Here is a 27,768-nt window from a genome sequence, read left to right as displayed (position 1 = left end):
TGCTCTACTCCCACTCCATATCCTGAGTCAGCTGAAACAGCTACTCCAAGACCAGAGCCAACCTTCAGCTCAGCCCCCTTGGAGCAGCCAGAGTCAGCACCAACAGAGTCAGGCTGCTCTACTCCCACTCCATGTCCAGTCTCAGCTGAAACAGCCACTCCAGCACCAGAGCCAACCTTCAGCTCAACCTCTTTTGAGCAGCCAGAGCCAACACCAACAGAGTCAGGCTGCTCCACTCCCACTCCATGTCCAGAGTCAGCTGAAACAGCCACTCCAGCACCAGAGCCAACCTTCAGCTCAACCCCTTTTGAGCAGCCAGAGCCAACACCAACAGAGTCAGGCTGCTCTACTCCCACTCCATATCCTGAGTCAGCTGAAACAGCTACTCCAAGACCAGAGCCAACCTTCAGCTCAGCCCCCTTGGAGCAGCCAGAGTCAGCACCAACAGAGTCAGGCTGCTGTACTCCCACTCCTGATCACTCAACTGCAACAGCCACACCAGAGCCAGAGTCGACCTCAAACCCCTCTGAGGAGCCAATGTCAATGCAACCTCTCTTGCCTGCTCCACATCCATACCAGATAGTGGTGAAATTCTTAACTCGGGTGCACCAGATACTGCTGGGCCTCATGAGAAAAAAGACATGGGCAGCAGGATGAACAGGATCCACTGCAGGCTGCAGTGGACCATGACCATTACATACTGGGGCAGTGCCTGCTCGTCCAAAGGCAGCCTCAGGTCAAAGGCGTCCTCTGTCCTGCCAATCTTCCTCCTCTGCATGCACAAATGCTGAAATTTATTTAGTTGTGTAAATAAAGTTGCCTGTTACCACTGTTAGCATGTGTTTGTAGTCCAGTCCAGTCTCCTGTGCAAGGCAAGGACTCCCAAGCCAGGCACCAGCAAAACAAAGCTCTGATGGGAGAAGGGACACAGGTCACAGGGGGCTACAGCTCTTGAGGACAGCAGTTGGGAACACTGTTTTATGCTGCCCAGCAGTGGAATCCCTGGGTGCGGGACTTGAAACTCAACTCTCATGACTCAGGGAACACCGTTCTAGAAAGTCTCAAGGCTGAAGATTGGCCGGACACAGGCTGAGGAGGAGTTCCACAGCCAGAAGTTCCACAGCCAGGAGCAAGGATTTCTGAGCAGTGGGCAGACCAGAAGAGCTTTGTGCCACCCCCAGTGTTGTGATAGATGAACTGTCCACAGCTCCCCTGCAGACACTGCTGGCACTCAGACTGACTCCACATCTGTCAAAGACATAAGGAATATTTTGGCAAAGTGCCTCATGTTCCCCTACTGAGCATCCTTACCACCCTCTCTGAGGAAGCCACATCCCTGTGCTAAGGCTGGAAAGCAAACACCCAAACCCAAACCCTTTACTTCTTCCCTAGCACACCCACCCCAAAGAAACTCAGAACCAAAATTAAAACAAAACACCCCCACCAAATAACACCCCCAAAAAAACCCACCTCCACATTAAAAAATTAAAACTGGACTATTGAATTAATTTCCCATACATTCATAAACTAGATTATCTCTGTGAAGAGGCATCATCTGGCTTTTGCATAACCAATACTTGGCAACTAAAGTTATATTAGGGGATTTTATTATAGGTTGGGTGTTAGGTTTTCTATCCCATATGCAATGGAATGTGAGGTTTTCTATCCCATATGTGAGGGTTTCTGTCCCATATTCAATGGCATGTGAGGTTTTCTATCCCATATATGAAGTTTTCTATCCCATACTCAATGGGATATTAGGTTTTCTATCCCATCTGCATATTTTCCCCATTCCCTGGAGCCTCTTGCACTTTTTGGAACCTCTGCCAGCAACATTCTACTCCTTGATCTCGGTTTTAATATGTTCAACATATTAATTGTCAAACATTATTAGTGTTTGTTCTTAAGCACACATATGCTTTGGTCAGTACAGAATTCTTAAAAAAAAGGTTTGGCAAAGTAAATGGTTGATAAATCAAGGGAACAGAGAAAAAGTAAACTGTAAGGAGAATGTACATAAATAAATACAAACTTTTACCTTCATCAGGTAGCTGAGACTTCTTTCACTGAAGACATCCCTAAGGAATCCCATTTCCTCTTTATGATTTGAATCAGGTCTTAGCTGAGATGTCAAAAGGGCCAAAGTTTCATGCAACCCTAAATTTAGATTCAGGACAGAACAAAAACATTCTACACAGCATTTCTCACAGGACCTTCTACTGCAGTCTTAACAGTCACTACATTTATTTGGGTATCACATTGATGATCATCACATTTGCAGAGACTTGTGATTATCTCGTGTTTATCCACAGCTCATTTTGCAACACTCCCCTCATAAGTGTCAAGCACACCATCATATTAAGGCAAAATCTAACAAAGCAATATATATTTCTTAAGAAATTATCTTTCACATTTAACACTTCATGTTTATTACTCCTTGTTTCCAGAACCCTTTGTTTCCCCTCTTACAAATTTGAAATTTTAGTACCACAGCAGACTCTCAAACTGATTGAATGACCTTTTTTTGCACAGGTAGCAGCTCTACCTCCCCAGCAGCTTTGCTTACAAGTGTTATCCTGCCCCTTCCACTCTGAGGCACCTATAAAAAGCCAGGCCTGACCAGAGGAAGAAAGGATAAAGTGTAGATTTCCATTGTGGTGGAATCAAAGCTTGTGGCTAGTTTTCTAAAAAAATATTTAAATATCCCAATTTTGCAACACACAGAGCCAGACAAAGGCCAGATTTTTCCCGGTGAACCATGTCTGGGAACACAGGACCAAAACAAAACAGGAAATATAAAAAGGTGGAGGGGGTTCAAATCTATTCCTGTGGCTATTCTCTCCACGAACCTTAGAGTGGATTTTGATCCAGGAGACTCAAACTCACTCCTGCTTTAATCCTAAGCATCATTTATTATCTGTGACTTCTCCTGGGCAGCATACTGGAGAAGCTAGTAAAGTAGCCTTGAACAAAGACACTTATTTTAAGTTAAAAGGAAGGATATTTACAATGTTTATCAACCCCTGTTCAGAAAATATTAAGAAATGACACAGCAAGCAGCAGAGATATATGGGCTGATCTTTAGTAAGCACATGTAGAAGGCACTGTTACACTGAGGGGTCCAATTCTGCCTATCAGAATATATTCAGGTCTATCAGAATATATTCAGATCTATCAGAATATATTCAAGTCTATCAGAGTATATTCAGGTCTATCAGAGTATATTTGGGTGCTCTAGGGTTAGTAGGAAACTGATCCTGACAAACTTTATTAATTTTCACCTTTTACATTCCACCTTCCTTCTTGTAGGTAATTGCTCAGAAACTTCAGTTGAATTATCTTAATTCTATTACATTTTACTCCTATTTAAATTATTTTTATGTGTGAAACAGGTATGACAAGATTTCAGTCACTGCTCTGTTGAAAGCATGCAGCTGAATTACCTGAGTCTTCTGAAAGCACTGGCATGGCTTTGTTCTTACTCTTAGAGACAAATGTTCAACTTCAACCAAGAAGATTTTTCTTCTTTCTGGACTGTGGTTCAGAAGCACTCCTGAAATGAGCAAACATAATACCTAAGCTCAAATATGCAAGAAAAATGTCAGGCATGTAAAAATAGCATTTTTTTTAGTTTTCAGTATAACCTGGATCGAGCAGAGTTCTGCAGTTATTCTGCTGTGCAAGTAACAATGTAAAATACTAGGTTATGTAATGAAATGGAAGTAAAATGAAAAAATACTAGGTTATATAATAACCATATTGTATCTTGGATAAAGCTGAGGCTGAAGAGAGTAGCTCTCAAGATAGGTCTAAATAACCATCTGAAAAAACAGAAGGGAAGGGATGTTTGAAAGCACTGGAAAACATCACGTGCAGAAACAGAGCATGCAGGAAGATGTCACACCACCAGATGTTCTGGGGCTTCCTAAAAGCTCATCTCAAAGAAATGTCCACATCCCTGGGATTCTGAGGAAACGAGGGTACACTTACATGCAGCTCCTTAAAGCTGGCAGGACTGGCACTCTACCAACCCTGGTCACAGGTACTAAGAATGTTATAAAAAATAAAGCTACTTCCACTGCCCAGAAATTGGTTTGGATATTTCTCTTGCAGATGACTCTTGTTACCGAGAGCAAATTACTCCAGAGAAATATTTTTATTTTTATTTTAAAGAAAATCAAAACTGAATCCATGTATGTAATTGCCAGTCCAAGAATAAACATGTTTCAGGGCACTTACAATCTTTTACATGCTTATAAAATTCATTGGAGTAGTTTATAAAAATAAACCTCCGTAACAGCACAACATACTCCAGCTCTTTGCTGAGTACAAAAAAGGATGCTCCTTGTGTTTCTATTTGTAGATAAGTCTCTCAGAGTTTTATTGTATGAAACAAGTTTGACGGTCTTCCAATTCAAATTTTCTTGATTAGCTGCCTGAAAATACCATAGTACTGCATGACAAATTAGCATTTACTTATTTAGAATTTTCTTGATTCTTGAGTTTCTCTACAACATAGTGATATACTAAGCTCAACAGTCAGCTGTGTTTTACACCCTGTATTTTCTACCACTACAATTAATTAATCCATCTGGGCATAGGTGGACTTCTCTAAGTAAAGGAACTGAGTGTTGAAATTTCACTCTAATCCATGGATTGTGCTCCAGTGCATTATATATACTATACCTTTATTTAAACACTCTTATGACCTATTGCTTAGAAGAAATAAACATTTCACTCAACACGCTTCATGCCAAAGGAATTTATAGGCAATTCATTCGACTGCTTTGGTTCCTTGACTATGGCATTTCATTTGACATATATTTAAATCATCTCAAATTATTAGAAAGAACTTTAATTGCATGCTTCATCTTTGCAACAATGTGGTTCCTACAGTCAAACCTATTTTGCACTAAACCCCACGAAAAGCCAAGATATTTTCTAGATTCTTAGTGAAAAATAGCCCACACAGGAACCTGGAAAACACACATTTCAGCATCGTAAAAACCTGACAGCAAACTCAGGAGTATCAGAATTAGTCTAGGCACAGCAATCAAAATGGAGACTTCCCCTAGAGGCATCTTCCATGCTCTGTAAAGATCTCGTTACACAGAACTGCCTGGAATGAACACTCCAAAGAATGAAAAGCATTCCATACCCAGGGCTGGCTTCAGAGCTATGACAATCAGCCTCAGCATGTGGTATTTTGCAAGATGGGTCTCAAAACCACAAATCACTGCAGCATCAATAGGCACAAATACATTTTTCCTCTTTAAAAATATCTACCTAAAAGTTAATTCATTTTTCACACAAAATGTGAAAAATGCTAAGAGCTAAATAAAGGGCTAATAAAGAGCTAAATAAACCCAACTGATGCTTGCCATAGGGTCAAAACAGAAGATAAAACAGAAGTGTAACATGATCTGGCATATCCCTATTAACTTGTAGAATAAACCTATTGTGGTTCACAGCCTAACACTACATAAAGCTTCTGTAATCCAGATTGTACCATTCAAAGCACTAGTTGCTTTCAGAAAGCATCTGCAGTTTAACATTTTACACGACCCTAGCGAATAGGTCAGAAAATCCATCAGTATCCTGACCGGGCCATAGGTGATAGCTGACGGCCACACAGATTTCTCCTCCTGTCAAACCTGAGCGATGCTCTTTCGCGGGGTAGCGTAGGTACTGTAGCAGGGAAAAACTCTACTCTGGTGCTGCCCGAGCACAGACAGAACCGCGCATCCCTGCTGGGCACCGCGGGCCGGACTCTGCCCCAGAGCCCCACGTCAGGGGCGGCCCCGGGCTCAGCCGGGCAACCCTCGGCCGGCCCGGGGCCCGCCCGACACCCCACGGGCAAGGGCTGTCCCGCCCCAGGGAGAGCTTCGTGTGAGCTCCACCGAGCCGCTGATTCTGCCGGAGGCGACACCCGAGGGCCCAGACCGCCTCACGGCCGCGTCCGGAGGAGGCTGCGCTCCGCACGGAGCGGACAGCGGCGGCCCTGCCCGAGCTGCTCGCCGAGCCGCGAGGCCGCCCTCAGCAGCGAGCACATTCCCGCACCACTGCGAGGGTGGTGGAGGGCCGTACGTGTCTGGCAGGGCGGCTCGGAGGCGCTGGTGTTCCCCTGGCCGCTGCAGACCCTCACGCTGAAGTTTCCTTCTCTCGTGCCCTCAGGGCTCCCAGAGCCGCCCTGGGCTCTGGTGGAGCAGGCCGGGGCTGCTCCATCCCGGGGCACTGGGCAAAGCCATTCCTTGGTGTGGGTTTGATGTTCCCCACACAGACAGCGCCGGGCTGTTTTGGGGGCTGTTTTGGGGAATTGGGGCTGTTCTGAAGACTCGGCTGCAGCCCTGCTCAGAGGGACCGGGAGAGGCCCAGCAGCACGGAGCCAGCCTGTCTGGAGCACTGGGGCACCGAGCAGGACGCAAAACCTGCTACAGAGAGGTGCCACTGGCCACAGCAGCAAATGAGGAAATCTTCCTCTGGCTGCAGGTCAGGGAGCAGCGGGTGTGATCAGCGGCGTTCCATGCCCCTGTAAGGTGGAGGTGGAGATTGGAAGAGCCTCTGGAGGGACTGGCTGGACGCTGCAGTGGTCAGTGTGACACGGAGCTGTGGCCGGCCTGGTCAGTGCAGGTCACTCTGGCCCCTCTGTTTGGAGGCACAGGTCACCTCGGGGCTGGAGCCCAGCTGGAGTCAGGAGAGGCTGCGCTCAGCAGTGCCTCTGGAGTTGATAATCTCTCTCTGATTCCCGTGTGGTTCATGTGCCACTTCCCAAACAGCACGGAGAAGCCCACCTCTGCCTTTAGTGTGCTTTGAGAAAGCCCAGCTCAAACCTGCTTAGTTTTCTAGTGAGGGAATTTGTCTTTCTCCACAGGCTGCAGAACCCAGGAGTAGGTTGCCAAGTGTGGACAGTTGGATGTTTTCCTTTCACTGACCACTGGGGCTTTGGGGTCCTGTGTAAATCCATGGGGCAGAGGGATGCTGGGATCAGGTGGCAGTGCTGGCTGCTGGAACGTGCCAGGATCCTTGTCTGCAAGCTGCAGTTGAGTGCATTCTGTAATTCCTGAACCAGAGGTGCTCACCTGCCTCTCCCATCGAGTGGGTTTGTTTTTTGGGGTCCTGTATTTCTTTCTTGTTGTCTTCCACAAATCCAGGGAAAAACACGCATTTTATTTCAGTTCTTCTCCTCACCTAATCCTCTAGCTGCTCATCTAGAGGTCTCTTGCAGCCCCTGATACTGAAGGAGTCTTTTCAGGGTTACCTAGGGGCTCTGTGGGGTGAGAGCTCATGGATGAAGTGCTGCTTGTGGCCAGGGAGCAATGGAATGGCAAGCAGCTGGCTCTCTGGGTAGAGAGGTCTCATTTCTAGCTAAGGGAACCTATTTCTGGCTCTGATCCACAAACTGGGTCAGGTCCAGGCAGTTCTCTCTGGACTGCCCACACTGGTAAATGCAGCTGCCTCAACTTCTAATTTTTCTTTTTTTCAGACTCCATTGATGATGTGTCTTATGACCTCCTGGAATGCCATGGCAAAAGGAACCTTCTTTTCAGCTGCAGGGGTGGCACCTTCATCATGTGCTGCCCTTCTGGAGCAGGAGCTGCTGGCACATCAGCCATTGATCTGAGGGAATGAAGCAGGGTGCACAGGAGAGCATTTCTCAGAGCCAGAGGCCATGGAACAGGGTGGATGCAAGCTTGGGGAGTTCACCTCATATTAAAATCCTCTGTGGCCTATGGGGAAACAGCAAATCTCTCTCTGCAAAGCCTAAGACTGGAATATGCCAGCACCCATCATGCCAATATGTCCCTGTCTTGTTTCCAGACAAACCTCCTGTTAAACCTGCCAGAGTTGCCAAGATGACCAGAAAAGTGAGGGCCTTTCAGACAAATCCTCTTCCCCTTGAAGACCTCTCTGAGCTCCCCAGCTCCTTCTGATCTCTGCCCCATCCTTGGCTTTCCACCCCTCTCCCTGCCTCAGGAGCCATTGCTGGGAAGGATTTACCAGCTTTGGGAACTGGGAGCTTCAAGATTGAAGACTTCCAGCAGGAGCCCCAGTTCCCAGATGTACCCAGTACATCTGTAAATCTCCCCCACAACTGTTATTTGCTAAATGGAGCAGTCCCAGCAGTGCTGTATTTCATCCCAGCATTTATTTAGCTTTATTTTTTGTGCTGTACAATGTGGCTGCTTCAGTGAGGCCGTGGTCCCCCCACCTTCCCCTGCCTGGCCTGGCTGTCCCCAGGGCACCTTGCTGAACTCTCCCATGGTGCTGCTTACTCCTGGGCTTGTGTCACATGTCCTTTCTAGAGGATGATTTTATTCAGCAAACTCCTGGTGCAGGACAGCAAAGCTGCAGAGATGAGCACAGACGCCAACAGAGAACCTGGGTGTGCTGAGGCAGGACATGGAACTGATGCAGGCCAAAACTGCCCCAGGGTCACCCCATTCCAGTCAGGAGTGTGGTATCAGGGCTACCAAACCGTGAAGTGTGGTAGCCCCTCTGTGCATCCCTGTGGGATGAGGAGGACAAGGCAGGGGAGTGTGTGAATGGGGAGGGAAGAGCTTCCAGGTGTTCTGGATGAGGTGTGGTAGAGCCAGGGCAGCCTTCCTGTGCACCTCAGGTGAAGTGCTGAGGGAGTGACCTTCACACAAAGCCTTGGGTTTTCCCACTGCATTCCCCAGGTGCAGCAGAATGTCAGAGAAGGAATCAAAGCACGGAGGATTTCCAGTGAAGGAGATACTGGGAGGAGTTGGACATGTGTTCTTCCATTCCATAAAACAAGGAAAACCAGGGGCCAGAGAGAGGGATAAGGAGTTTCCAACGTCTGCCAATCCCTGGTGACTGCCCTCCCTGCCCTGCCAGACCCTCTGGCACAGATTCCAAAGCTGTGGGGCAGATCATGAGGGTGAATGTCCTGGTTCTGGCCAGGATGGGGTAAATTTTTGCCATAACCAGGACAGGGCATGGCCAGGACGTGGAGGTTGTTCTGAACCACTCCACAACATTTTCCAGGGACAGGGGAAGAAATCTCCGCTGGATAACATGCATGACAGCCTGGTTGGGTACTGCCAGGCTCTATGGGGTGGATGGTTGCATGTGAATTGTCCCAGTCCATTATTAATATTGTTGCGGTTACTGCTCATTTTCTTGTTTCATTGCTGTTTCCATTATATTGTTCTTGTCTCAACCCACAGTCTTTAACTTTTGTGCTTCCAGTTCTATTCTCAAGCCCACCAGAGAAGGGAGGGGAGAGGGAGAAGGGAGTGAGGAGCAGTGGTTTGCAGTGTTCCAGTGGAAACACCAGACTGGGGAATGCCATTCCCAAACCACAAAAGTGAGTGCATGAGCACTCTCCATCTCAGTCCCTTGTTTTCTGCAGCCATGACCTCCAGCACCAGTCTCCAAAGCAAGAGGCAGCACTGAGGCATTTGCAGTACTCACCCTGCTCCAGACATGGAGAATGTATAAACAGACTCAGAAGGGCTTCCTCATGGCATTGAAACTCCTGTCAGCTTCTCGCACTCTGCCATGGTCAGCAATTCCTCTTGCAACACTCAGGAGTTTCCAGGTTTGTTCCATCAGCTAAGGCTTATGTGCCTTGAAGCATCCCCCCAAGTAGTTTGCACATGGCATTGTTCCTTCCTGTCCTCTTTCTAGCTTTGATGTGCTAGTTTTCTCCATCGTGTGGTGGCTCTGAGCACCCTCTCTGACCAAACACTGCCTTTGGAGTGACTTTCCCTCTGTGCCAGATTTGTCTGCCCATGGTGTCGTTTTGCATGTGCGAGGCAAGGGACCCCTTTTGCCTTTCACAACCTTCAAGGTCCCTTCCAGCCCAAACCATTCTGTGGTTCTGTGAGGCTGTGGCCTTTCCCTGCCCTCTGAGGACACTGTGCCCAGAACCTGGAACCACCCACTCTGTGACATCAGCCCCAGGTGCCATGGACAGTGCAGTTGCTGCAGCACTCGTCAGAGACTGCACTGGAAGAGACAAGCTTTTGTCTCTTTCAGCTGACAGATGCTGCTGACAGCGATGAATCTTCTGTACCTGTACCTCTTCATCCTGCTGGCTGTGTACAGACCTGCACATGGTACCTGGGGCAACTGCAGGTATGGCCCCAGGCTCTAGGAGGGTGCTTGTCCCCCATTGCCACACCCCAAACCCCATGTGGGAGCCTCCTTGCCAGCACCCAGGTACTGGAACAGAAGGGCAGTAATGATTTTGTGCTTCCAGAGGGACCTGTGGGCTCCGGCCCATGGCTTCTGACTACAACTCCATAGATGCTGACTACCGAATTGTGACTGGCACAGGTGCCCTGCCAGGGGCCTGGCCCTGGATTGTCAGCATCCAGGACCCCAGGAAAATAGGCACCGGCCATACATGTGGAGGGTCCCTCATCAGCCCACAGTGGGTCCTCACAGCAGCCCATTGCTTCCTCCAGGCCAGGTAAGGAGGAGCAGGGAATGAGGGTATCCTCACCACACAAACAGTTGCCCAGCCTGCAGCACCTCAATACTACGGGGCCCAACTGAGGGACTGCTCAGAAGGCTGGGCTCGTGCCACTGCTGCCCAGCAGCCTCCAGTGTGGCATTCCTGGAGCCTAAGGCATGCTAGGGCAGTCACACTCCTCATTGCCCTGCTTTCCTCTCTGCCTTGAGAAGCAGAAGGAAGGGAAGTGCTGAGCTGCCACAGTGATGCCTTTTCAGGACTACCTAAAAACAGGCCAGACAAGGAATAAAAAGTGATTATATTTATTGAAGGGCCTCCAGGTCCATTTTAGGCAAAACAAAAGACCCCCCCAAGTGCTACAACCCAAAATTGACCACGGGTCAAAGGTTTTCACACCTATAAATTTGGTCCATTTGCATATTTAGGGTTAATCTTCTAATTACAGCTTCAGGTAATGAAGTCATTTACCCCCAGTTTGCTCCCCTCAACTCACTTTTGTTTCCATCTCTCGAGGCCTGAGGCAGTGAGGTATCCTTGATTGCCAGGCCTGGAGAGGAATTTTTGTGACCAGAATGGGAAAGCAGCAGCAGCTCACACTGTGTGCAGAATTTAGTTATACAGTAAAAAACTGCAGGATTACAAATGGATGAAAAATACAAAAGCTAAAATCCTAAGGCATCAACAGCACACGGCTCTGCTCTTCCTCAGACCCCTCTCTGCCTTGCAGGAATGTCACCATGTGGCGTGTGCTGATCGGGGCCACCAAGCTGACCCATCTGGGCCCTGAAACTCAGGTGCGCCACATCAAGCGGCTCCTGGCCCACCAGGAGTACACGGCTGATTCCCAGCAGAACGACATCGCCCTGCTGGAGCTGGACAAGCCCGTGGAGTGCAGTGACTACGTCCAGCTTGCCTGCGTGCCCAACGCCTCGCTCACAGTGTCAGAGCTGAAAACCTGCTACATTGCTGGCTGGGGTTCTGCCACTGCAAAAGGTGAGTTCCCAAAAAGGGCCCTGAGGGTGAGCTGGGCACACCAGCAAGATGGGTTTGGCTTCCTGACAGCACAAACCAAAGTCAGGCTGTAGGATGTATGCCTCTGGAGAGCTGGGCCTGGCCTGCTCCCCAAAGGCAGACAGAAAGGACACAGCGCTTCAACAACTGCTCCAGAGGCAAAGCCAAGCCCTAGGGAATGAGTTCACCCCCAGACAGGGGAGTGGAACTGGCAAAGAGCTGCTGGGTGCCCATTCCTTCCTGTGCTTGCAGCTCAGGGTCCGAGTGATGTCCTGCAGGAAGCCAAGGTCCGTCTCCTGGATATCCGGCTGGTTAACAGCAGCCGTCGGTACGCTGGGGCCATCCACACCCACAACCTGTGTGCTGGCTACCCACGGGGTGGCATGGACACCTGCCAGGTATGAGTGCTGGGAGCCAGCAGCGAAGGTACCCCGTCACCATGGGCTTTGTCTGGCAAACCACTTTTCCTCCACTGCTGGAGTTTCCTTGCCAAGTGACCGTGTTCCCCAGGCCTGCCCCTCTGCCCAGAAAGCCCATCCAGTGTTCTCAGCAGCCCACAGATCCAGATTCTGGATGATCTATGCTCTGCCCATCCAGGATCACTGTGCAGATACAAAAGGGGGCCTTCACAGACACCCACCCTGTTCCCAGCTAAGGTTCTTGAGACTCCAGCACCTGAGCAAAGCCTTTTTGTACCATGAATACAGCTGTGGCAGGGGCTGCAAGAGAGAAACAGGCCTCTAGTGCTGACAGCAGCCACCCAACAGCACCCTAATCCTCTTTCCTCTGTTGCAGGGTGACAGTGGAGGGCCTCTGGTGTGCAAAGATAACCATGCTGGCTACTTTTGGCTTGTTGGAGTGACCAGCTGGGGAAAAGGCTGTGTCAGAACAAAACGCCCGGGAGTCTACACCTCCACTCAGTACTTCTACAACTGGATCCTGATTCAGATGGGCATGCGTCCACCTGGAACAGACACTCTAGCACCAGAGACAACCTACATCTCAACCCCTCTTGAGCAGCCAGAGCCAACACTGACAGAGTCAAACTGCTCTACTCCCACTCCATATCCTGAGTCAGCTGAAACAGCTACTCCAAGACCAGAGCCAACCTTCAGCTCAGCCCCCTTGGAGCAGCCAGAGTCAGCACCAACAGAGTCAGGCTGCTCTACTCCCACTCCATGTCCAGTCTCAGCTGAAACAGCCACTCCAGCACCAGAGCCAACCTTCAGCTCAACCTCTTTTGAGCAGCCAGAGCCAACACCAACAGAGTCAGGCTGCTCCACTCCCACTCCATGTCCAGAGTCAGCTGAAACAGCCACTCCAGCACCAGAGCCAACCTTCAGCTCAACCCCTTTTGAGCAGCCAGAGCCAACACCAACAGAGTCAGGCTGCTCTACTCCCACTCCATATCCTGAGTCAGCTGAAACAGCTACTCCAAGACCAGAGCCAACCTTCAGCTCAGCCCCCTTGGAGCAGCCAGAGTCAGCACCAACAGAGTCAGGCTGCTGTACTCCCACTCCTGATCACTCAACTGCAACAGCCACACCAGAGCCAGAGTCGACCTCAAACCCCTCTGAGGAGCCAATGTCAATGCAACCTCTCTTGCCTGCTCCACATCCATACCAGATAGTGGTGAAATTCTTAACTCGGGTGCACCAGATACTGCTGGGCCTCATGAGAAAAAAGACATGGGCAGCAGGATGAACAGGATCCACTGCAGGCTGCAGTGGACCATGACCATTACATACTGGGGCAGTGCCTGCTCGTCCAAAGGCAGCCTCAGGTCAAAGGCGTCCTCTGTCCTGCCAATCTTCCTCCTCTGCATGCACAAATGCTGAAATTTATTTAGTTGTGTAAATAAAGTTGCCTGTTACCACTGTTAGCATGTGTTTGTAGTCCAGTCCAGTCTCCTGTGCAAGGCAAGGACTCCCAAGCCAGGCACCAGCAAAACAAAGCTCTGATGGGAGAAGGGACACAGGTCACAGGGGGCTACAGCTCTTGAGGACAGCAGTTGGGAACACTGTTTTATGCTGCCCAGCAGTGGAATCCCTGGGTGCGGGACTTGAAACTCAACTCTCATGACTCAGGGAACACCGTTCTAGAAAGTCTCAAGGCTGAAGATTGGCCGGACACAGGCTGAGGAGGAGTTCCACAGCCAGAAGTTCCACAGCCAGGAGCAAGGATTTCTGAGCAGTGGGCAGACCAGAAGAGCTTTGTGCCACCCCCAGTGTTGTGATAGATGAACTGTCCACAGCTCCCCTGCAGACACTGCTGGCACTCAGACTGACTCCACATCTGTCAAAGACATAAGGAATATTTTGGCAAAGTGCCTCATGTTCCCCTACTGAGCATCCTTACCACCCTCTCTGAGGAAGCCACATCCCTGTGCTAAGGCTGGAAAGCAAACACCCAAACCCAAACCCTTTACTTCTTCCCTAGCACACCCACCCCAAAGAAACTCAGAACCAAAATTAAAACAAAACACCCCCACCAAATAACACCCCCAAAAAAACCCACCTCCACATTAAAAAATTAAAACTGGACTATTGAATTAATTTCCCATACATTCATAAACTAGATTATCTCTGTGAAGAGGCATCATCTGGCTTTTGCATAACCAATACTTGGCAACTAAAGTTATATTAGGGGATTTTATTATAGGTTGGGTGTTAGGTTTTCTATCCCATATGCAATGGAATGTGAGGTTTTCTATCCCATATGTGAGGGTTTCTGTCCCATATTCAATGGCATGTGAGGTTTTCTATCCCATATATGAAGTTTTCTATCCCATACTCAATGGGATATTAGGTTTTCTATCCCATCTGCATATTTTCCCCATTCCCTGGAGCCTCTTGCACTTTTTGGAACCTCTGCCAGCAACATTCTACTCCTTGATCTCGGTTTTAATATGTTCAACATATTAATTGTCAAACATTATTAGTGTTTGTTCTTAAGCACACATATGCTTTGGTCAGTACAGAATTCTTAAAAAAAAGGTTTGGCAAAGTAAATGGTTGATAAATCAAGGGAACAGAGAAAAAGTAAACTGTAAGGAGAATGTACATAAATAAATACAAACTTTTACCTTCATCAGGTAGCTGAGACTTCTTTCACTGAAGACATCCCTAAGGAATCCCATTTCCTCTTTATGATTTGAATCAGGTCTTAGCTGAGATGTCAAAAGGGCCAAAGTTTCATGCAACCCTAAATTTAGATTCAGGACAGAACAAAAACATTCTACACAGCATTTCTCACAGGACCTTCTACTGCAGTCTTAACAGTCACTACATTTATTTGGGTATCACATTGATGATCATCACATTTGCAGAGACTTGTGATTATCTCGTGTTTATCCACAGCTCATTTTGCAACACTCCCCTCATAAGTGTCAAGCACACCATCATATTAAGGCAAAATCTAACAAAGCAATATATATTTCTTAAGAAATTATCTTTCACATTTAACACTTCATGTTTATTACTCCTTGTTTCCAGAACCCTTTGTTTCCCCTCTTACAAATTTGAAATTTTAGTACCACAGCAGACTCTCAAACTGATTGAATGACCTTTTTTTGCACAGGTAGCAGCTCTACCTCCCCAGCAGCTTTGCTTACAAGTGTTATCCTGCCCCTTCCACTCTGAGGCACCTATAAAAAGCCAGGCCTGACCAGAGGAAGAAAGGATAAAGTGTAGATTTCCATTGTGGTGGAATCAAAGCTTGTGGCTAGTTTTCTAAAAAAATATTTAAATATCCCAATTTTGCAACACACAGAGCCAGACAAAGGCCAGATTTTTCCCGGTGAACCATGTCTGGGAACACAGGACCAAAACAAAACAGGAAATATAAAAAGGTGGAGGGGGTTCAAATCTATTCCTGTGGCTATTCTCTCCACGAACCTTAGAGTGGATTTTGATCCAGGAGACTCAAACTCACTCCTGCTTTAATCCTAAGCATCATTTATTATCTGTGACTTCTCCTGGGCAGCATACTGGAGAAGCTAGTAAAGTAGCCTTGAACAAAGACACTTATTTTAAGTTAAAAGGAAGGATATTTACAATGTTTATCAACCCCTGTTCAGAAAATATTAAGAAATGACACAGCAAGCAGCAGAGATATATGGGCTGATCTTTAGTAAGCACATGTAGAAGGCACTGTTACACTGAGGGGTCCAATTCTGCCTATCAGAATATATTCAGGTCTATCAGAATATATTCAGATCTATCAGAATATATTCAAGTCTATCAGAGTATATTCAGGTCTATCAGAGTATATTTGGGTGCTCTAGGGTTAGTAGGAAACTGATCCTGACAAACTTTATTAATTTTCACCTTTTACATTCCACCTTCCTTCTTGTAGGTAATTGCTCAGAAACTTCAGTTGAATTATCTTAATTCTATTACATTTTACTCCTATTTAAATTATTTTTATGTGTGAAACAGGTATGACAAGATTTCAGTCACTGCTCTGTTGAAAGCATGCAGCTGAATTACCTGAGTCTTCTGAAAGCACTGGCATGGCTTTGTTCTTACTCTTGGAGACAAATGTTCAACTTCAACCAAGAAGATTTTTCTTCTTTCTGGACTGTGGTTCAGAAGCACTCCTGAAATGAGCAAACATAATACCTAAGCTCAAATATGCAAGAAAAATGTCAGGCATGTAAAAATAGCATTTTTTTTAGTTTTCAGTATAACCTGGATCGAGCAGAGTTCTGCAGTTATTCTGCTGTGCAAGTAACAATGTAAAATACTAGGTTATGTAATGAAATGGAAGTAAAATGAAAAAATACTAGGTTATATAATAACCATATTGTATCTTGGATAAAGCTGAGGCTGAAGAGAGTAGCTCTCAAGATAGGTCTAAATAACCATCTGAAAAAACAGAAGGGAAGGGATGTTTGAAAGCACTGGAAAACATCACGTGCAGAAACAGAGCATGCAGGAAGATGTCACACCACCAGATGTTCTGGGGCTTCCTAAAAGCTCATCTCAAAGAAATGTCCACATCCCTGGGATTCTGAGGAAACGAGGGTACACTTACATGCAGCTCCTTAAAGCTGGCAGGACTGGCACTCTACCAACCCTGGTCACAGGTACTAAGAATGTTATAAAAAATAAAGCTACTTCCACTGCCCAGAAATTGGTTTGGATATTTCTCTTGCAGATGACTCTTGTTACCGAGAGCAAATTACTCCAGAGAAATATTTTTATTTTTATTTTAAAGAAAATCAAAACTGAATCCATGTATGTAATTGCCAGTCCAAGAATAAACATGTTTCAGGGCACTTACAATCTTTTACATGCTTATAAAATTCATTGGAGTAGTTTATAAAAATAAACCTCCGTAACAGCACAACATACTCCAGCTCTTTGCTGAGTACAAAAAAGGATGCTCCTTGTGTTTCTATTTGTAGATAAGTCTCTCAGAGTTTTATTGTATGAAACAAGTTTGACGGTCTTCCAATTCAAATTTTCTTGATTAGCTGCCTGAAAATACCATAGTACTGCATGACAAATTAGCATTTACTTATTTAGAATTTTCTTGATTCTTGAGTTTCTCTACAACATAGTGATATACTAAGCTCAACAGTCAGCTGTGTTTTACACCCTGTATTTTCTACCACTACAATTAATTAATCCATCTGGGCATAGGTGGACTTCTCTAAGTAAAGGAACTGAGTGTTGAAATTTCACTCTAATCCATGGATTGTGCTCCAGTGCATTATATATACTATACCTTTATTTAAACACTCTTATGACCTATTGCTTAGAAGAAATAAACATTTCACTCAACACGCTTCATGCCAAAGGAATTTATAGGCAATTCATTCAACTGCTTTGGTTCCTTGACTATGGCATTTCATTTGACATATATTTAAATCATCTCAAATTATTAGAAAGAACTTTAATTGCATGCTTCATCTTTGCAACAATGTGGTTCCTACAGTCAAACCTATTTTGCACTAAACCCCACGAAAAGCCAAGATATTTTCTAGATTCTTAGTGAAAAATAGCCCACACAGGAACCTGGAAAACACACATTTCAGCATCGTAAAAACCTGACAGCAAACTCAGGAGTATCAGAATTAGTCTAGGCACAGCAATCAAAATGGAGACTTCCCCTAGAGGCATCTTCCATGCTCTGTAAAGATCTCGTTACACAGAACTGCCTGGAATGAACACTCCAAAGAATGAAAAGCATTCCATACCCAGGGCTGGCTTCAGAGCTATGACAATCAGCCTCAGCATGTGGTATTTTGCAAGATGGGTCTCAAAACCACAAATCACTGCAGCATCAATAGGCACAAATACATTTTTCCTCTTTAAAAATATCTACCTAAAAGTTAATTCATTTTTCACACAAAATGTGAAAAATGCTAAGAGCTAAATAAAGGGCTAATAAAGAGCTAAATAAACCCAACTGATGCTTGCCATAGGGTCAAAACAGAAGATAAAACAGAAGTGTAACATGATCTGGCATATCCCTATTAACTTGTAGAATAAACCTATTGTGGTTCACAGCCTAACACTACATAAAGCTTCTGTAATCCAGATTGTACCATTCAAAGCACTAGTTGCTTTCAGAAAGCATCTGCAGTTTAACATTTTACACGACCCTAGCGAATAGGTCAGAAAATCCATCAGTATCCTGACCGGGCCATAGGTGATAGCTGACGGCCACACAGATTTCTCCTCCTGTCAAACCTGAGCGATGCTCTTTCGCGGGGTAGCGTAGGTACTGTAGCAGGGAAAAACTCTACTCTGGTGCTGCCCGAGCACAGACAGAACCGCGCATCCCTGCTGGGCACCGCGGGCCGGACTCTGCCCCAGAGCCCCACGTCAGGGGCGGCCCCGGGCTCAGCCGGGCAACCCTCGGCCGGCCCGGGGCCCGCCCGACACCCCACGGGCAAGGGCTGTCCCGCCCCAGGGAGAGCTTCGTGTGAGCTCCACCGAGCCGCTGATTCTGCCGGAGGCGACACCCGAGGGCCCAGACCGCCTCACGGCCGCGTCCGGAGGAGGCTGCGCTCCGCACGGAGCGGACAGCGGCGGCCCTGCCCGAGCTGCTCGCCGAGCCGCGAGGCCGCCCTCAGCAGCGAGCACATTCCCGCACCACTGCGAGGGTGGTGGAGGGCCGTACGTGTCTGGCAGGGCGGCTCGGAGGCGCTGGTGTTCCCCTGGCCGCTGCAGACCCTCACGCTGAAGTTTCCTTCTCTCGTGCCCTCAGGGCTCCCAGAGCCGCCCTGGGCTCTGGTGGAGCAGGCCGGGGCTGCTCCATCCCGGGGCACTGGGCAAAGCCATTCCTTGGTGTGGGTTTGATGTTCCCCACACAGACAGCGCCGGGCTGTTTTGGGGGCTGTTTTGGGGAATTGGGGCTGTTCTGAAGACTCGGCTGCAGCCCTGCTCAGAGGGACCGGGAGAGGCCCAGCAGCACGGAGCCAGCCTGTCTGGAGCACTGGGGCACCGAGCAGGACGCAAAACCTGCTACAGAGAGGTGCCACTGGCCACAGCAGCAAATGAGGAAATCTTCCTCTGGCTGCAGGTCAGGGAGCAGCGGGTGTGATCAGCGGCGTTCCATGCCCCTGTAAGGTGGAGGTGGAGATTGGAAGAGCCTCTGGAGGGACTGGCTGGACGCTGCAGTGGTCAGTGTGACACGGAGCTGTGGCCGGCCTGGTCAGTGCAGGTCACTCTGGCCCCTCTGTTTGGAGGCACAGGTCACCTCGGGGCTGGAGCCCAGCTGGAGTCAGGAGAGGCTGCGCTCAGCAGTGCCTCTGGAGTTGATAATCTCTCTCTGATTCCCGTGTGGTTCATGTGCCACTTCCCAAACAGCACGGAGAAGCCCACCTCTGCCTTTAGTGTGCTTTGAGAAAGCCCAGCTCAAACCTGCTTAGTTTTCTAGTGAGGGAATTTGTCTTTCTCCACAGGCTGCAGAACCCAGGAGTAGGTTGCCAAGTGTGGACAGTTGGATGTTTTCCTTTCACTGACCACTGGGGCTTTGGGGTCCTGTGTAAATCCATGGGGCAGAGGGATGCTGGGATCAGGTGGCAGTGCTGGCTGCTGGAACGTGCCAGGATCCTTGTCTGCAAGCTGCAGTTGAGTGCATTCTGTAATTCCTGAACCAGAGGTGCTCACCTGCCTCTCCCATCGAGTGGGTTTGTTTTTTGGGGTCCTGTATTTCTTTCTTGTTGTCTTCCACAAATCCAGGGAAAAACACGCATTTTATTTCAGTTCTTCTCCTCACCTAATCCTCTAGCTGCTCATCTAGAGGTCTCTTGCAGCCCCTGATACTGAAGGAGTCTTTTCAGGGTTACCTAGGGGCTCTGTGGGGTGAGAGCTCATGGATGAAGTGCTGCTTGTGGCCAGGGAGCAATGGAATGGCAAGCAGCTGGCTCTCTGGGTAGAGAGGTCTCATTTCTAGCTAAGGGAACCTATTTCTGGCTCTGATCCACAAACTGGGTCAGGTCCAGGCAGTTCTCTCTGGACTGCCCACACTGGTAAATGCAGCTGCCTCAACTTCTAATTTTTCTTTTTTTCAGACTCCATTGATGATGTGTCTTATGACCTCCTGGAATGCCATGGCAAAAGGAACCTTCTTTTCAGCTGCAGGGGTGGCACCTTCATCATGTGCTGCCCTTCTGGAGCAGGAGCTGCTGGCACATCAGCCATTGATCTGAGGGAATGAAGCAGGGTGCACAGGAGAGCATTTCTCAGAGCCAGAGGCCATGGAACAGGGTGGATGCAAGCTTGGGGAGTTCACCTCATATTAAAATCCTCTGTGGCCTATGGGGAAACAGCAAATCTCTCTCTGCAAAGCCTAAGACTGGAATATGCCAGCACCCATCATGCCAATATGTCCCTGTCTTGTTTCCAGACAAACCTCCTGTTAAACCTGCCAGAGTTGCCAAGATGACCAGAAAAGTGAGGGCCTTTCAGACAAATCCTCTTCCCCTTGAAGACCTCTCTGAGCTCCCCAGCTCCTTCTGATCTCTGCCCCATCCTTGGCTTTCCACCCCTCTCCCTGCCTCAGGAGCCATTGCTGGGAAGGATTTACCAGCTTTGGGAACTGGGAGCTTCAAGATTGAAGACTTCCAGCAGGAGCCCCAGTTCCCAGATGTACCCAGTACATCTGTAAATCTCCCCCACAACTGTTATTTGCTAAATGGAGCAGTCCCAGCAGTGCTGTATTTCATCCCAGCATTTATTTAGCTTTATTTTTTGTGCTGTACAATGTGGCTGCTTCAGTGAGGCCGTGGTCCCCCCACCTTCCCCTGCCTGGCCTGGCTGTCCCCAGGGCACCTTGCTGAACTCTCCCATGGTGCTGCTTACTCCTGGGCTTGTGTCACATGTCCTTTCTAGAGGATGATTTTATTCAGCAAACTCCTGGTGCAGGACAGCAAAGCTGCAGAGATGAGCACAGACGCCAACAGAGAACCTGGGTGTGCTGAGGCAGGACATGGAACTGATGCAGGCCAAAACTGCCCCAGGGTCACCCCATTCCAGTCAGGAGTGTGGTATCAGGGCTACCAAACCGTGAAGTGTGGTAGCCCCTCTGTGCATCCCTGTGGGATGAGGAGGACAAGGCAGGGGAGTGTGTGAATGGGGAGGGAAGAGCTTCCAGGTGTTCTGGATGAGGTGTGGTAGAGCCAGGGCAGCCTTCCTGTGCACCTCAGGTGAAGTGCTGAGGGAGTGACCTTCACACAAAGCCTTGGGTTTTCCCACTGCATTCCCCAGGTGCAGCAGAATGTCAGAGAAGGAATCAAAGCACGGAGGATTTCCAGTGAAGGAGATACTGGGAGGAGTTGGACATGTGTTCTTCCATTCCATAAAACAAGGAAAACCAGGGGCCAGAGAGAGGGATAAGGAGTTTCCAACGTCTGCCAATCCCTGGTGACTGCCCTCCCTGCCCTGCCAGACCCTCTGGCACAGATTCCAAAGCTGTGGGGCAGATCATGAGGGTGAATGTCCTGGTTCTGGCCAGGATGGGGTAAATTTTTGCCATAACCAGGACAGGGCATGGCCAGGACGTGGAGGTTGTTCTGAACCACTCCACAACATTTTCCAGGGACAGGGGAAGAAATCTCCGCTGGATAACATGCATGACAGCCTGGTTGGGTACTGCCAGGCTCTATGGGGTGGATGGTTGCATGTGAATTGTCCCAGTCCATTATTAATATTGTTGCGGTTACTGCTCATTTTCTTGTTTCATTGCTGTTTCCATTATATTGTTCTTGTCTCAACCCACAGTCTTTAACTTTTGTGCTTCCAGTTCTATTCTCAAGCCCACCAGAGAAGGGAGGGGAGAGGGAGAAGGGAGTGAGGAGCAGTGGTTTGCAGTGTTCCAGTGGAAACACCAGACTGGGGAATGCCATTCCCAAACCACAAAAGTGAGTGCATGAGCACTCTCCATCTCAGTCCCTTGTTTTCTGCAGCCATGACCTCCAGCACCAGTCTCCAAAGCAAGAGGCAGCACTGAGGCATTTGCAGTACTCACCCTGCTCCAGACATGGAGAATGTATAAACAGACTCAGAAGGGCTTCCTCATGGCATTGAAACTCCTGTCAGCTTCTCGCACTCTGCCATGGTCAGCAATTCCTCTTGCAACACTCAGGAGTTTCCAGGTTTGTTCCATCAGCTAAGGCTTATGTGCCTTGAAGCATCCCCCCAAGTAGTTTGCACATGGCATTGTTCCTTCCTGTCCTCTTTCTAGCTTTGATGTGCTAGTTTTCTCCATCGTGTGGTGGCTCTGAGCACCCTCTCTGACCAAACACTGCCTTTGGAGTGACTTTCCCTCTGTGCCAGATTTGTCTGCCCATGGTGTCGTTTTGCATGTGCGAGGCAAGGGACCCCTTTTGCCTTTCACAACCTTCAAGGTCCCTTCCAGCCCAAACCATTCTGTGGTTCTGTGAGGCTGTGGCCTTTCCCTGCCCTCTGAGGACACTGTGCCCAGAACCTGGAACCACCCACTCTGTGACATCAGCCCCAGGTGCCATGGACAGTGCAGTTGCTGCAGCACTCGTCAGAGACTGCACTGGAAGAGACAAGCTTTTGTCTCTTTCAGCTGACAGATGCTGCTGACAGCGATGAATCTTCTGTACCTGTACCTCTTCATCCTGCTGGCTGTGTACAGACCTGCACATGGTACCTGGGGCAACTGCAGGTATGGCCCCAGGCTCTAGGAGGGTGCTTGTCCCCCATTGCCACACCCCAAACCCCATGTGGGAGCCTCCTTGCCAGCACCCAGGTACTGGAACAGAAGGGCAGTAATGATTTTGTGCTTCCAGAGGGACCTGTGGGCTCCGGCCCATGGCTTCTGACTACAACTCCATAGATGCTGACTACCGAATTGTGACTGGCACAGGTGCCCTGCCAGGGGCCTGGCCCTGGATTGTCAGCATCCAGGACCCCAGGAAAATAGGCACCGGCCATACATGTGGAGGGTCCCTCATCAGCCCACAGTGGGTCCTCACAGCAGCCCATTGCTTCCTCCAGGCCAGGTAAGGAGGAGCAGGGAATGAGGGTATCCTCACCACACAAACAGTTGCCCAGCCTGCAGCACCTCAATACTACGGGGCCCAACTGAGGGACTGCTCAGAAGGCTGGGCTCGTGCCACTGCTGCCCAGCAGCCTCCAGTGTGGCATTCCTGGAGCCTAAGGCATGCTAGGGCAGTCACACTCCTCATTGCCCTGCTTTCCTCTCTGCCTTGAGAAGCAGAAGGAAGGGAAGTGCTGAGCTGCCACAGTGATGCCTTTTCAGGACTACCTAAAAACAGGCCAGACAAGGAATAAAAAGTGATTATATTTATTGAAGGGCCTCCAGGTCCATTTTAGGCAAAACAAAAGACCCCCCCAAGTGCTACAACCCAAAATTGACCACGGGTCAAAGGTTTTCACACCTATAAATTTGGTCCATTTGCATATTTAGGGTTAATCTTCTAATTACAGCTTCAGGTAATGAAGTCATTTACCCCCAGTTTGCTCCCCTCAACTCACTTTTGTTTCCATCTCTCGAGGCCTGAGGCAGTGAGGTATCCTTGATTGCCAGGCCTGGAGAGGAATTTTTGTGACCAGAATGGGAAAGCAGCAGCAGCTCACACTGTGTGCAGAATTTAGTTATACAGTAAAAAACTGCAGGATTACAAATGGATGAAAAATACAAAAGCTAAAATCCTAAGGCATCAACAGCACACGGCTCTGCTCTTCCTCAGACCCCTCTCTGCCTTGCAGGAATGTCACCATGTGGCGTGTGCTGATCGGGGCCACCAAGCTGACCCATCTGGGCCCTGAAACTCAGGTGCGCCACATCAAGCGGCTCCTGGCCCACCAGGAGTACACGGCTGATTCCCAGCAGAACGACATCGCCCTGCTGGAGCTGGACAAGCCCGTGGAGTGCAGTGACTACGTCCAGCTTGCCTGCGTGCCCAACGCCTCGCTCACAGTGTCAGAGCTGAAAACCTGCTACATTGCTGGCTGGGGTTCTGCCACTGCAAAAGGTGAGTTCCCAAAAAGGGCCCTGAGGGTGAGCTGGGCACACCAGCAAGATGGGTTTGGCTTCCTGACAGCACAAACCAAAGTCAGGCTGTAGGATGTATGCCTCTGGAGAGCTGGGCCTGGCCTGCTCCCCAAAGGCAGACAGAAAGGACACAGCGCTTCAACAACTGCTCCAGAGGCAAAGCCAAGCCCTAGGGAATGAGTTCACCCCCAGACAGGGGAGTGGAACTGGCAAAGAGCTGCTGGGTGCCCATTCCTTCCTGTGCTTGCAGCTCAGGGTCCGAGTGATGTCCTGCAGGAAGCCAAGGTCCGTCTCCTGGATATCCGGCTGGTTAACAGCAGCCGTCGGTACGCTGGGGCCATCCACACCCACAACCTGTGTGCTGGCTACCCACGGGGTGGCATGGACACCTGCCAGGTATGAGTGCTGGGAGCCAGCAGCGAAGGTACCCCGTCACCATGGGCTTTGTCTGGCAAACCACTTTTCCTCCACTGCTGGAGTTTCCTTGCCAAGTGACCGTGTTCCCCAGGCCTGCCCCTCTGCCCAGAAAGCCCATCCAGTGTTCTCAGCAGCCCACAGATCCAGATTCTGGATGATCTATGCTCTGCCCATCCAGGATCACTGTGCAGATACAAAAGGGGGCCTTCACAGACACCCACCCTGTTCCCAGCTAAGGTTCTTGAGACTCCAGCACCTGAGCAAAGCCTTTTTGTACCATGAATACAGCTGTGGCAGGGGCTGCAAGAGAGAAACAGGCCTCTAGTGCTGACAGCAGCCACCCAACAGCACCCTAATCCTCTTTCCTCTGTTGCAGGGTGACAGTGGAGGGCCTCTGGTGTGCAAAGATAACCATGCTGGCTACTTTTGGCTTGTTGGAGTGACCAGCTGGGGAAAAGGCTGTGTCAGAACAAAACGCCCGGGAGTCTACACCTCCACTCAGTACTTCTACAACTGGATCCTGATTCAGATGGGCATGCGTCCACCTGGAACAGACACTCTAGCACCAGAGACAACCTACATCTCAACCCCTCTTGAGCAGCCAGAGCCAACACTGACAGAGTCAAACTGCTCTACTCCCACTCCATATCCTGAGTCAGCTGAAACAGCTACTCCAAGACCAGAGCCAACCTTCAGCTCAGCCCCCTTGGAGCAGCCAGAGTCAGCACCAACAGAGTCAGGCTGCTCTACTCCCACTCCATGTCCAGAGTCAGCTGAAACAGCCACTCCAGCACCAGAGCCAACCTTCAGCTCAACCTCTTTTGAGCAGCCAGAGCCAACACCAACAGAGTCAGGCTGCTCCACTCCCACTCCATGTCCAGAGTCAGCTGAAACAGCCACTCCAGCACCAGAGCCAACCTTCAGCTCAACCCCTTTTGAGCAGCCAGAGCCAACACCAACAGAGTCAGGCTGCTCTACTCCCACTCCATGTCCAGAGTCAGCTGAAACAGCTACTCCAGCACCAGAGCCAACCTTCAGCTCAACCTCTTTTGAGCAGCCAGAGCCAACACCAACAGAGTCAGGCTGCTCTACTCCCACTCCATGTCCAGAGTCAGCTGAAACAGCTACTCCAGCACCAGAGCCAACCTTCAGCTCAACCTCTTTTGAGCAGCCAGAGCCAACACCAACAGAGTCAGGCTGCTCTACTGTGGTGGTGCGTTTTTATTTATTTTATGTACGGTTTTACAATTTTGTATTTCCCCAATGGTTTGTTCCTGTCTTCCCCTATTTGCTGTATTGGTACATCCTTTTGTTCTGTTTTCCCGCCTGGTCCCCCTTTCCCGCCTTCCCAACACCTGTCCGTCATCCCCAAAACTGCCAAGTCATCCCCCTGTCCCCTCCCAGGTACCTTGTCTGTCACTCGGTGTTCCTTCCCCTCTGTCCAGAAACTTCTCCACAGGGCACCGAGTGATTGGACGAGGGCCTGGGGCCACTCCCCTGTCCCCTTCCCATTGGACCAGGCGGAATCACCCCACCGTGGAGCCACTCCCTTCCCCGTCTCCCATTGGTTTTCCCTCCCTGGTTTCCACTCCCATTCCCTTCCCAAATCCTATAATTGCCTGCCCCGAACCCCACTCGGGGTTCCAGCTTGGGGGGGTTTCCTGTTGGTGTATCTTCTTTGCGTTGGCCACGTTGGCTCCAGATTAAAGAAGACTTTTACCCCAGCTGGTTCCGGCTTTTCCTTGCCGCCTTAGGGTAGCCACTGCTGATTCAGGACCCACGGGGACACCTCTCAAACCCCATCAGGGCGCAGCGAGAGGTGCCTCATTGCCCGTCCTCACCCCAGGTGCCGAGCTAGCCGGGGTTGAGCGCAACATCAGAGGGCACTTGGGGCTGGGGAGCGCGGCACTCTACTCCCACTCCATGTCCAGAGTCAGCTGAAACAGCCACTCCAGCACCAGAGCCAACCTTCAGCTCAACCCCTTTTGAGCAGCCAGAGCCAACACCAACAGAGTCAGGCTGCTCTACTCCCACTCCATGTCCAGAGTCAGCTGAAACAGCCACTCCAGCACCAGAGCCAACCTTCAGCTCAACCTCTTTTGAGCAGCCAGAGCCAACACCAACAGAGTCAGGCTGCTCTACTCCCACTCCATATCCTGAGTCAGCTGAAACAGCTACTCCAAGACCAGAGCCAACCTTCAGCTCAGCCCCCTTGGAGCAGCCAGAGTCAGCACCAACAGAGTCAGGCTGCTGTACTCCCACTCCTGATCACTCAACTGCAACAGCCACACCAGAGCCAGAGTCGACCTCAAACCCCTCTGAGGAGCCAATGTCAATGCAACCTCTCTTGCCTGCTCCACATCCATACCAGATAGTGGTGAAATTCTTAACTCGGGTGCACCAGATACTGCTGGGCCTCATGAGAAAAAAGACATGGGCAGCAGGATGAACAGGATCCACTGCAGGCTGCAGTGGACCATGACCATTACATACTGGGGCAGTGCCTGCTCGTCCAAAGGCAGCCTCAGGTCAAAGGCGTCCTCTGTCCTGCCAATCTTCCTCCTCTGCATGCACAAATGCTGAAATTTATTTAGTTGTGTAAATAAAGTTGCCTGTTACCACTGTTAGCATGTGTTTGTAGTCCAGTCCAGTCTCCTGTGCAAGGCAAGGACTCCCAAGCCAGGCACCAGCAAAACAAAGCTCTGATGGGAGAAGGGACACAGGTCACAGGGGGCTACAGCTCTTGAGGACAGCAGTTGGGAACACTGTTTTATGCTGCCCAGCAGTGGAATCCCTGGGTGCGGGACTTGAAACTCAACTCTCATGACTCAGGGAACACCGTTCTAGAAAGTCTCAAGGCTGAAGATTGGCCGGACACAGGCTGAGGAGGAGTTCCACAGCCAGAAGTTCCACAGCCAGGAGCAAGGATTTCTGAGCAGTGGGCAGACCAGAAGAGCTTTGTGCCACCCCCAGTGTTGTGATAGATGAACTGTCCACAGCTCCCCTGCAGACACTGCTGGCACTCAGACTGACTCCACATCTGTCAAAGACATAAGGAATATTTTGGCAAAGTGCCTCATGTTCCCCTACTGAGCATCCTTACCACCCTCTCTGAGGAAGCCACATCCCTGTGCTAAGGCTGGAAAGCAAACACCCAAACCCAAACCCTTTACTTCTTCCCTAGCACACCCACCCCAAAGAAACTCAGAACCAAAATTAAAACAAAACACCCCCACCAAATAACACCCCCAAAAAAACCCACCTCCACATTAAAAAATTAAAACTGGACTATTGAATTAATTTCCCATACATTCATAAACTAGATTATCTCTGTGAAGAGGCATCATCTGGCTTTTGCATAACCAATACTTGGCAACTAAAGTTATATTAGG

This window comes from Lonchura striata, chromosome 27 (assembly GCF_050655825.1).
Source record: "Lonchura striata isolate lonStrDom1 chromosome 27, ASM5065582v1, whole genome shotgun sequence".
Classification (NCBI taxonomy): Eukaryota; Metazoa; Chordata; class Aves; order Passeriformes; family Estrildidae; genus Lonchura; species Lonchura striata.
Note: the sequence above shows the minus strand (reverse complement) of the source record.